The sequence below is a fragment of the Myotis nattereri genome (assembly GCF_964212035.1).
Source record: "Myotis nattereri genome assembly, chromosome: X".
NCBI lineage: Eukaryota > Metazoa > Chordata > Mammalia > Chiroptera > Vespertilionidae > Myotis > Myotis nattereri.
This window is the reverse complement of record NC_138078.1, coordinates 134,526,803-134,537,310: the sequence shown is the minus strand read 5'-3', so window position 1 is coordinate 134,537,310 and position 10,508 is coordinate 134,526,803.

Below are 10,508 nucleotides of genomic sequence, written 5' to 3'. Positions count from 1 at the left end.
GCTGCTTTTCTGGAGAGTCCTCCTTCTCTTTCCTATGGGGGTTTCTTTGTCTGCCCATGTTTGATCTCACTGACATATCTAGACGTTGAGTCATTCAGTGGTTGCTCCCTTGGTGGCAGTGACTCCTTGGTCTGTGGTTGCTCTTCGGGCAGTTGCGGTAGCAGCTGCTCTTCAGTTGGCAGCAGCTCCTCTGGTGGGTGCTGGTCACAGCTGTGGTGGCTCTTCTGGCTGGTGGGACGAGGTTTCACATACAGCTGCTGTTCCTCAGCAGAGGGTGTGGTGCTCAGGAGGTTGCTGTTGTTTGGATCTGCTGCGTTGATTTAAAAGCATAAAATACAACACAACAAGGCACCACGTACCAGGCACTATATACAAATATATTCACGATATTAATAACCCCAAATAAAGGTGACCACCTGAATTAAGACAATTAGGGGATAAGGATGAAGGAAGAGAAAAAGATAAAAGAGAAAAAAGAAAAGAAAAGTAGGGACCAAAAAAAGGAGTGCAAAAATGAAATTGGGAAAAAGGAGGGGGGGAAATAAAAGTGAGAAAAGAAAAGAAAAGAAAAAAAAAGAGCGAAAAGAGAGAATGAAGTGGAAGAGGGGAAGAGACTTTTTTATATGATGAGAATACTCCTATAGAACAACCATTAATCCCAACAAATTCCAGCAACAGCTCCCTGGAGATGAATGCAAACTAGAAACAACCAATAATATAACGATGAAAATAGAATGGAGAACACTAATCCCAAAATAAAATAAAGAGAAAATAAAATGGCACTTCAAAAAAAATGGTAAAATGGTAGCAGTAATAATACTGGTTAAAAATAAGAATGTGGTAATTAAAAGGGTAAAATCAGGTGATGGAAAAAGAAGAAAAAAAAGAAAAAAAAAGAAGAAAAGAAAAAGAAAAAAAAAGAAAAGAAAAAAAAGAAAAGAAAAAAAAGAAAAAAAAAATTGGTTTCTTAGTTAAAAGGTGAAAAAAGAAAAAAAAAGAAAAAAAAATTGCAGTAGTGAAGGTCCTTTGGTTCTTCTATTCTTCAGTGTGGCTCGCCTTAGACCTGCCAGGTATTCAGGAGAGTGTTGGGTTTCCCTGTGATACACTGTTCCTCTGTGTTGTAAACCACAGTCCTTATTTTAAAGCAAGCCGCATTTGTTTCCCAGACTGCCTTATTTTGTGTTTAGCAAAGAGTCAGTTTGTGGGTCAGCCTCTGGGTGGCAGTGTTCTGGGGTTGGCCTCTGAGGCTATACGGCCTCTCTGTCCAGTGGAAGTTCACTGCCCAGAGCTGGCTGCGGAAGAGTTAGTTACCGGCGCTGTGTTGTTGCTGGGATTGAACTCTTCCTCTTTTATTTTATTAAATTTCCTTCCCCTTTTCTTCTTATATTCTTACTTTCATCTCTTCCCTTCCATATTCCCTTTTCTTCCCTTTTTTTATCCTCATGTTTTCTTTTCTTCTATTATTGTATTTTTTCATACCTAATACTCTTTTTTCTTTTGTGGTTGCTCTTGTTGTTGTAGGGGTCTTGTGTTTGCTTTTGTTTTGTTACCTGTTTTGTTTTGTTGTATTTTGTTTTATTCTGCCAGTACCTACTCAACAGCTTGCATGATGAGGTCAGGGTTGAGCCTCATAAGCTGCCAGCCTGAGAGGAGATTCCTCTCATGAATAGGACTATGACATTCAAGACCCAAGTACAATAGAGAGCCCATGGAGCATAGACAAGGATCATTCATAGAGTACCTAGCTCAAGAGATCTAAAAGACTGCCCCACCGGGTCCCACAAAGCGCTTACTACATAAGGCAAACACAGCAATACTGAGAGGCATAACAAAATGCTCTAATACATAGAAACAAATACAAAGGGATGCCAAAAAACAGCAGACAAAGAAATAACCCCCAAATGAAAGAAAAGGAGGAAAGTCCAGAAAGAGAGCTAGCTGAAATGGAGGCAAGCAAGTTATCAGAGATAGAATTTGAAGTAATAGTTATAAAGCTGCTCAAGGATCTTCATGGAAATATCAAGAAACTTAGTGGGAACCACAGCAACATGAAATAAGAAATAGAAATCATAAATAATAATCAGTTGGAAATGAAGAATAACATATATGACATTAAGAATACACTGAGCTTGGAGAAACTAAGATGGCGGCATAGATAAACACCGGGAAATAGTCGCCTCCCACAACAATTGAGAAATATCCCAAAGGACGGAGCAAACACCGCCCAACAGGAAGGCTGGCTGAGTGTAATTTCTACAACTAGAAGAAAAGAAAAGCACGCTGAGAGCCAGAGGAGCTGCAGAGGCTGAGTGCAGAGGTACGGCGGCGGCTCTCGCGCGTGCGTGGAAAGGGGGTGGCACCTGAGGACACGGCTGTCTTTTTGAATCACAAGCTCCCGACTGCTCTGAACTCCGGTTCCGGGAAGTCTCTGGGGACCCAGGTCTCATACGGGGAGAGGCTGGTCTGTCAGGCGGCAGCAGGCGAACTTGAGGGCAGATTTCCCTCAGAGGTGCTTGCAGCCGTTACCGGGACACTGAGACGCGCGACTCCGGGCGCAGAGAATCAGCCATAGCTTCTTTCTCCGCCCTTTTGACTCCCTGAGACCCCGCCCCACCCAGGCTGCTGCAGAGGCTTTTGCATATGAATGTACCTAACTACAGCCCAGCCAAGCAGACCCGGAACTTCCAAGAGAAGGACCAAGGCCCCGCAGTGGCTTGCATTGCTTCACAGCTGAGCCTCTTTGTGGCGGCTCCGGCTGTGTGGCCTCAGGCAGGGGCTGAATTAGCACCTCCTTAGATCCAGGAGCCACTGTACCCAGTGGTCAGAGGGGGACCATTCTCCCACTTCAGACACAGCTGCTTCCCACAGCCAATTGTCCTGGAGGTCAATTCCTCCCAGTGATCCTACAACAACCAAGGCACCAAGAGTGCACCAAGAGTGTCCACCCCAGGTAACTGGGGAGGCTGAGCCACTGGGCCCTACAGGACACCTGGCGCGCAGGGCCACTCTATCAACACAGGGAAGCAGCCAAAATGCGGAGACAAAGAAACAGGTCAAAATTGGCAGAAACGGAGGAGGGCAGACGACTGGATATAGAGTTCAAGGCCACGTTTATAAGGTTTGTCAAGAATTTTATGGAAACCGCCGATAAATTTAATGAATCCTTCAAGGAGTATAGTGAGACCATGGAGGACATGAAAAAGGACCAACTAGAAATTAAGCATACACTGACTGAAATAAAGAATAATTTACAGAGATCCAACAGCAGACAAGAGGATCCCAAGAATCAAGTCAAAGATTTGAAATACAAAGAAACAAAAAATACCCAACCGAAAAAGAAAAAAGAAAAGAGATTCAAAAAATATGAAGATAGTGTAAGGAACCTCTGGGACAACTTCAAGCGTACCAACATCAGAATTATAGGGGTACCAGAAGGAGAGAGAGGGAAAGATATTGAAAACCTTTTTGAAGAAATAATGACAGAAAACTTCCCCCACCTGGTGAAAGAAATGGACTTACAAGTCCAGGAAGCGCAGAGAACCCCAAACAAAAGGAATCCAAAGAGAAACACACCAAGACACATCATAATTAAAATGCCAAGAGCAAAAGATAAAGAGAGAATCTTAAAAGCAGCAAGAGAAAGACAGTCAGTTATCTACAAGGGAGTACCCATCCGACTGTCAGCTGATTTCTCAACAGAAACCATGCAGGCCAGAAGAGAGTGGCAAGAAATATTCAAAGAGATGAATAGCAAGAACCTGCAACCAAGATTACTTTATCCAGCAAAGCTATCATTCAGAATGGAAGGTCAGATAAAGAGCTTCACGGATAAGAAAAAGCTAAAGGAGTTCATCACCACCAAACCAGCATTATATGAAATGCTGAAAGGTATTCTTTAAGAAGAGGAAGAAGAAAAAGGAACTCTTACCATTTGCCACAGCATCGATGAAACTGGAGAGCGGATAAATACCACAAGATCTCACTTATTTGTGGAATATAATGAACAACATAAACTGATGAACAAGGACTGATCCAGAGACGGAGAGGCTTTGATTGGACTGTCGGGCCTTGGAGGGAAGGTAGGGGAGGGTGGGGGCAAGGGAAGGATCAACCAAAGGACTTATATGCAAGCATATAGGCCTAACCAATGGACACGGACAACGGGGGGGTGAGGGGATGAGCGGGGGGGGGGGGGTAGAGGGTACACATATGTAATATCTTAATCAATAAAAAAATATTAAAAAAAAAGAATACACTGAGCTTGACCATCATGGCTCAGAGGTTGAGTGTCAACCTATGTACCAGGAGGTCACTGTTTGATTACTGGTCAGGGCAATTGCCAAGGTTGTGGGCTCAATCCCCAGTAGAGGGCATGCAGGAGGAAGCGATCAATGATTCTTGTCACTACTGATGTTTCTATCTCTTTCCCTCTCTCCATTACTCTCTGAAATCAATAAAAATATATTTCAAAAAATGAATACACTGGAAGTAATCAAAATTAGATTATATGAGGTAGAAGATTGAATCAGTGACTTGGAAGACAAGGTAGAGAAAACATCCAATTAAAGCAGCATAAAGAAAAAACAATTTAATATATTTTATTGATTTTTTTATAGAAACATCGATGAGAGAGAAACATCAATCAGCTGCCTCCTGCACACACCCTACTGGGAATGTGCCCGCAAGCAAGGTACATGCCCTTGACCAGAATCAAACCTGGGACCCTTGAGTCCGCAGGCAGATGCTCTATCCACTGAGCCAAACCGGTTAGGGCAAGAAAAAACAATTTAAAAGCAGGACAGTTTAAGGGAAATTTGGGACGTGAAACATAATGACTTCCACATCATGGGAGTACTAGAAGGAGAAGAAACTGAGCAAGGAGTAAGGAACCTGTTTAAAGAAATAATGATAGAAAACTCCCCTAACCTTGCGAATTAAAAAGTCACACAAGTTCAGGAAGCACAGAGTGTTCCAATAAAGTTAAACCCAAAGAGACCCATTCCAAGGCACATCACAATCAAAATGATAAACATTAAAGACCAAGAAAGAATATTAAAGGCAGCAAGAGAGAGACAGAAAGTTACCTACAAGGGAATACCCATTAGAATGTCAGCTGATTTCTCAATAGAAACACTTTAGGGTGGAAGGGATTGGCATGAAGAATTTAAAGTAATGAAAAACAAGGACCTGAGCCCAAGTCTACTCTATCTAGCAAGGCTGTGATTTAAAATTGAAGGGGGAAATAGTATCCTAGCCAAGAAATGGCTAAAGGAATACATTATCACCAAAACTTTATATGGAAGCAAAAAAGAGGCTAAATAGCTACAACAATCTTGAGATAAAAGAACCAAGTTGAAGGGATCACAATAACAGATATCAAGTTATACTACAAAGCCACTGAATCAAAACAGCCTGATAATGGCATAAAAACAGGTATATAGATGAATGAAATAGAACAGAGAACCCAGAAATCAACCCAAACGATTATGCTCAATGAGTATTTGACATTGGGGCAACGGCATACAATGAACTAAAGACATTCTCTTCAATAAATGGTGTTGGGATATTTGGGCAGGTACAGGCAAAAAAAAAAAAAAACTGGAGGTAGGCCACCAACTTAACCATACACAAAAATAAACTGAAAATGGATAAAAGATATAAATGTAAGTCATGAAACCATAAAAACTCTAGAAGAAAACGCAGGTAGCAAAATATCAGACATGTCATGTAGCAGAATTTTCCCAAATACATAACCAAGGGCAAGATACATAAAGGAAAGATTAAACAAATAAACAAATGGGGCCCCATCAAATTAAAATATTCTACACAGCAAAGGACACTTCTCCAAAGAGGACATACGAATGGCCAAAGATATATGAAAAAAATGCTCAATGTCACTAATCATTGGAGAGATGCAAATTAAAACAACAATGAGGTAACACCTCACATCCTGTCAGAATGACCACCGTGAATAAATTAAACAACAAGTGCTGGTGAGGATGTGGAGAAAAAGGAATCCTTAAACAATGTTGGTAGGAATACAGACTGGTACAACCAGTATGGAAAACAGTGTGGACATTCCTCAAAAAATTAAAAATGGAACAGCCATTTGACCCAGTGACCCCACTTCTAGAAATATATCCTAAGAAGCCTGAACCACCAATCCGAAAGATTTTATGCACTCCTGTGTTCATAGCAGCGTTATTTTTTTAAATTTTGTTTTATTGCTTAAAGTATTACGAAGAGTATTACATATGTCTCCTTTTTTCCCCCTTGACCTTCCCCCAGCCTCCCCCTACCCCCCAGTGTCTTGTGTCCATTGGTTATGCTTATATGCATGCATACAAGTCCTTCAGTTGATCTCTTACAACCACCACCACCATCCCCTCTCAACCCTCCCCAGCCTTCCCAATGTAGTTTGACAGTCTGTTTGATGCTGTTCTGCCTCTGTATCTATTTTTGTTCATCAGTTTATAATGGTCTTTATTATCCATAAATGAGTGTGATCATGTGGTATTTTTCTTTCATTGACTGGCTTATTTCACTTAGCATAATGCTCTCCAGGTCCATCCATGCTGTTACAAATGGTAAGAATTCCTTTTTTTACAGCAGTATAGTATTTCATTCTGTAGATGTTCCACAGTTTTCTAATCCATTCACCTGCTTAGGCATAGCAGCATTGTTCACAATAGCTAAGTTCTGGGAAAAGCCAAAGTGCCCATCAGTAGAAAAGTGGATAAAAAAAAATAGTGGTAAATTTACACAACAGAATACAAGGTAGTGGTCAAAAAGAAGGAAATCTTACCTTTTCAGACAGCATAGATGGATCTGGAGTCTATTATGCTCAGTGAAATGAGGCAGTCAGCGAAAGGCAAATACAATATGATTTCACTTATATGTGGAAACTAATGAACAACATAAAGTGATGAACAAAATAGAAACATAGGCATGAAGACATGGAACAATCTGAGAGCTGTCATAGTTGAGGGAGGAAGTGAAGGGATTAGCCAACAAAATCCATGGACAAAGAGAACCATATGGTGATGGCCAGATGGAAGGGGGAGGGGTACGGATGCTGGGTGGAATGGAGCAAAGGAAGGGAAATAAGGGATCTCTGTATTAGTGTCAACAATAAAACTAAGAAATTTAAGAAGTAAATTGCTATTCACAGTTATATCTTCATAGAAATTAAATAAAGGGCTGTTACTCTCAGACAGGGTGGAGGATGAGCAAGGGACTTCAGCAGGGAGTAAGTAGCTTCTATGTCAGGATGAGGACAGGAGATTCTGTGACCTTCAGAGGAGGCAGCAGTGATGAGCAGGTCAGCAGACCATAATCCAGGGATGGACAGGAGAGCACCCAAGGGAAGGCTGTCGTCATGGGGGAAAATGCTGGGACTACACAGAAATGCTGGCACCAGGAAGAGTCAGATCTCAACAAACCTCAGACAGCTCCCAAATTATGATTGGTTCTCAATGTTACCTTCCTTCCTTAGGCCTGCTCTTACTGCCTGTGCCTCAGAGTCCTACTACTTGTCATCTGAAAGAGTTCATTCATTGTAGTGAGAAATGAATTATGGGGTAGAAGGTGGGCCATGGACTGGGGGGGGGGGGGTGGAAATACTATGGACTCTAGATGAATTTGGCAAGGGATGGAGTCTCTATCCTGCCACTTACTAGTCATGTGATCCTGGGAAAATATCAGGCCCTATGAGCATCAGGTTCTTCACGTGTGAAGTGATTTTATTAATTCCTGTCTTGCAAGACTGCAGGAATGTGTGGATTGTCTGTAAAGCATCTCATACAGTGCCTGGTGGCAATTGGAATGTGATGAATGGCAATTATTTCAAACAAGAGGCTGGCTGCACAGAATTCGTGCATGGCAGGGGGGGGGGGGGTTCCCTCAGCCCAGTCTGCGCCCTCTCTCAATCCGGGACCCCTCCAGTAGGGTCCCTAGGCCTGGCCGGTGACCAGGGCCTATCGGGCTTTCCTTCCCCAGGCTGCTGGCAGCTGGCCCAGCCCCTGCTTCTGCCACTGCTTGCCATCTGTGTGGCGCTGCCCCCCTCCTCCCCACACCACCAATCACCTCCCTCTTCTGGCAACAGGCATGGGGTGCAATCGCTTGGCTGGCCTGGGCCTCCTTCTGCAGGATGATCGTGGGGCGATGTCAGGGACCCCCCAACTAATTGAATCACACCCACCTTGGCTGGCCTGGTGCCAGTGCATGTCACAGTATGATCATCTGGAAGGTCATCAGGATGGTCGTTCTGCTGTTCAGTTGTTCGCTCGATTTGCATATTATGCTTTTATTATTATAGATATCATTTTTATCCCAGATACTTCCACTCTCTCTGTTGGCACTGGGATTACTTGTTATCAAGGTCATGTTAGAGAATATGCAGCTCAGTAGGGCATAGAACACACAATCGGCCAAACAGGATGTTCCACAGATAAAACTCAGCAAATTTTTCCAATTCATGGATGTATGCTCAAATTCATGTGTGTGGAGCCTTCCCAGCTGGACACAACACAAAGCTTCTAGAAAGAGAGTCTAGGAACAACTCTTTCCCTCCGTCCAAGCTGCTCTTTGATCCAAACAAATGTTTTCATTCATTTCACCCCCACCCAAAATCTATCCCTTGATAATGATTGGCCAGATCACACTCAAGATTATTATCATTCAAACCTAATTATGCTGTGGGTTGTGGCTCTCCCAAGCTATCATGTTACTCATGGTCTCGTATCTGTATTTCTGTAGAAATCTGTGCAGATGATGGGTATAACACACCTAGTGCTCTTGCTGTCCAATGACACTGAGACTGCGTGCAGGAAACCACCCTTCTAACCAGGTGGAGATTTCCCTCTGTGCCAGGAGCTGGTCCATGCTTGCTGTTTCAAGGGACCTGGCATATATGGCATACTGTTCTTAATATGTTTGCTCACCTTCTAGGCACTATGTGTTTTAACCAAGGTCTCTGAGAAAGGTTGTTTCCCCAGGTAGGGATTTTCCCCTGAAGTTAGGGCGGGAATAAAACCTCTTAACTAAGTGCCAGGTGGGTAATTAATCACTTTAACTACGAACAATCATGCTTAAGCTACATAATCTTTACTTCCTGGAATGGAGATAAGAAACGCCCTAACCTTTGAAATAGAGATTGATAGGATTGGAATCAACTGGTATAAATACAGATGTAAGAAGACAGAAGGAAGAGAGACAGAAATTGGCACAGAACCTACACAGAACGTTCTCTAGAGACAGAACTTCGCTGGAGAGAACATGGCAAAAGATCCTGGACAGAAACTGGCCTCAGAACCTAGAGACAGAACCTAGTGAGAGAACATGGCAAAAGATCCTGGACTGAACCTGACTACAGACATTGGCAAGAGAACCTGACTAGAACCTGGTGACTGAACCTGGCTGGAGAACCTGGCTGGAGATCCTAAACAGAACTTCGCTGGAGATCCAGACCCGAACTTGGCTGGAGATCCTGGCTAGGCTGCTGATCAACTGAACGCTGTCTCCGTGTCATTCCTTCTTCGCCGACTCTGTCCACACCTTTGGGGACCCCTGGGCCCGCTGGGGTTGGACCCCAGCACCTCTGGTTTATTCATGATTCAAAAGGAACTTGTTAGGACAATTTTCCATTTCAGACTTTTCTCTCACACCCAAGACAGACAATGTGCCACTGCCACCCACAGCTTCCTTACAATCAACCCCCGCAGAGGGAATCACAGATTCCTAAAGCTCCAAATACCCTGGCTTAGGCCATGCACATTTGACTGCTGTCTCCTGGAGGCTAACAGAAGGGGCTCTGTTACTTGTTCTGTAGGATTTAGGGGACACCTCACCACCTTCCTTATGTGACTTGGGCTACTACACTATCATCCTGTGGGTGGGTGTGCCCTGCTTATGTTGGTGTCCCCACTACTAACACAGGGCCTTCCAGAAGACATAGGCTCTGTGAATGTCTGGGGATTAAATGAACCATGGAGGAGAGGTTGTCTTTATTCAGATGAAATCCATCCACTTCCTTGACTGAAGCAAGCAAATACAAGGATCCTTATATAGTTTACTTCAGAGAAAGACAGAGGAGAAGGGATAAGAAGCAAGAATTAACAACCTTTTGCTTTTATTTTTCTATTTCTTGACTCCATCAATTGTACTGCTGTGTTCTTTCACGTTTCCAAGAAAATCCTGCTCTAAAGACATGTTATGTAGTTTGGGATCTAAAACTAGGATGGGAAATATCCCAATTTGTGTAACACAGTAACAAATCTTACTCTTGAATTAGACAAGTACAAATACATATGTGCCCGATGTCATTCACAAACTTAGATGCTAAAGCCTATGAAACATTCTATGAAAAGAAACAACATTGGAAAGTTCCCTTAAAAAATTCCCAAATGAGTCAAGGATACATTTCTCAATCATTATAGGAACTCAAAGATGCTACAGCCCTTATTCCCCCAACTCGCCCTGGGCCTCACTATGTAGAATATTGTCTGCTC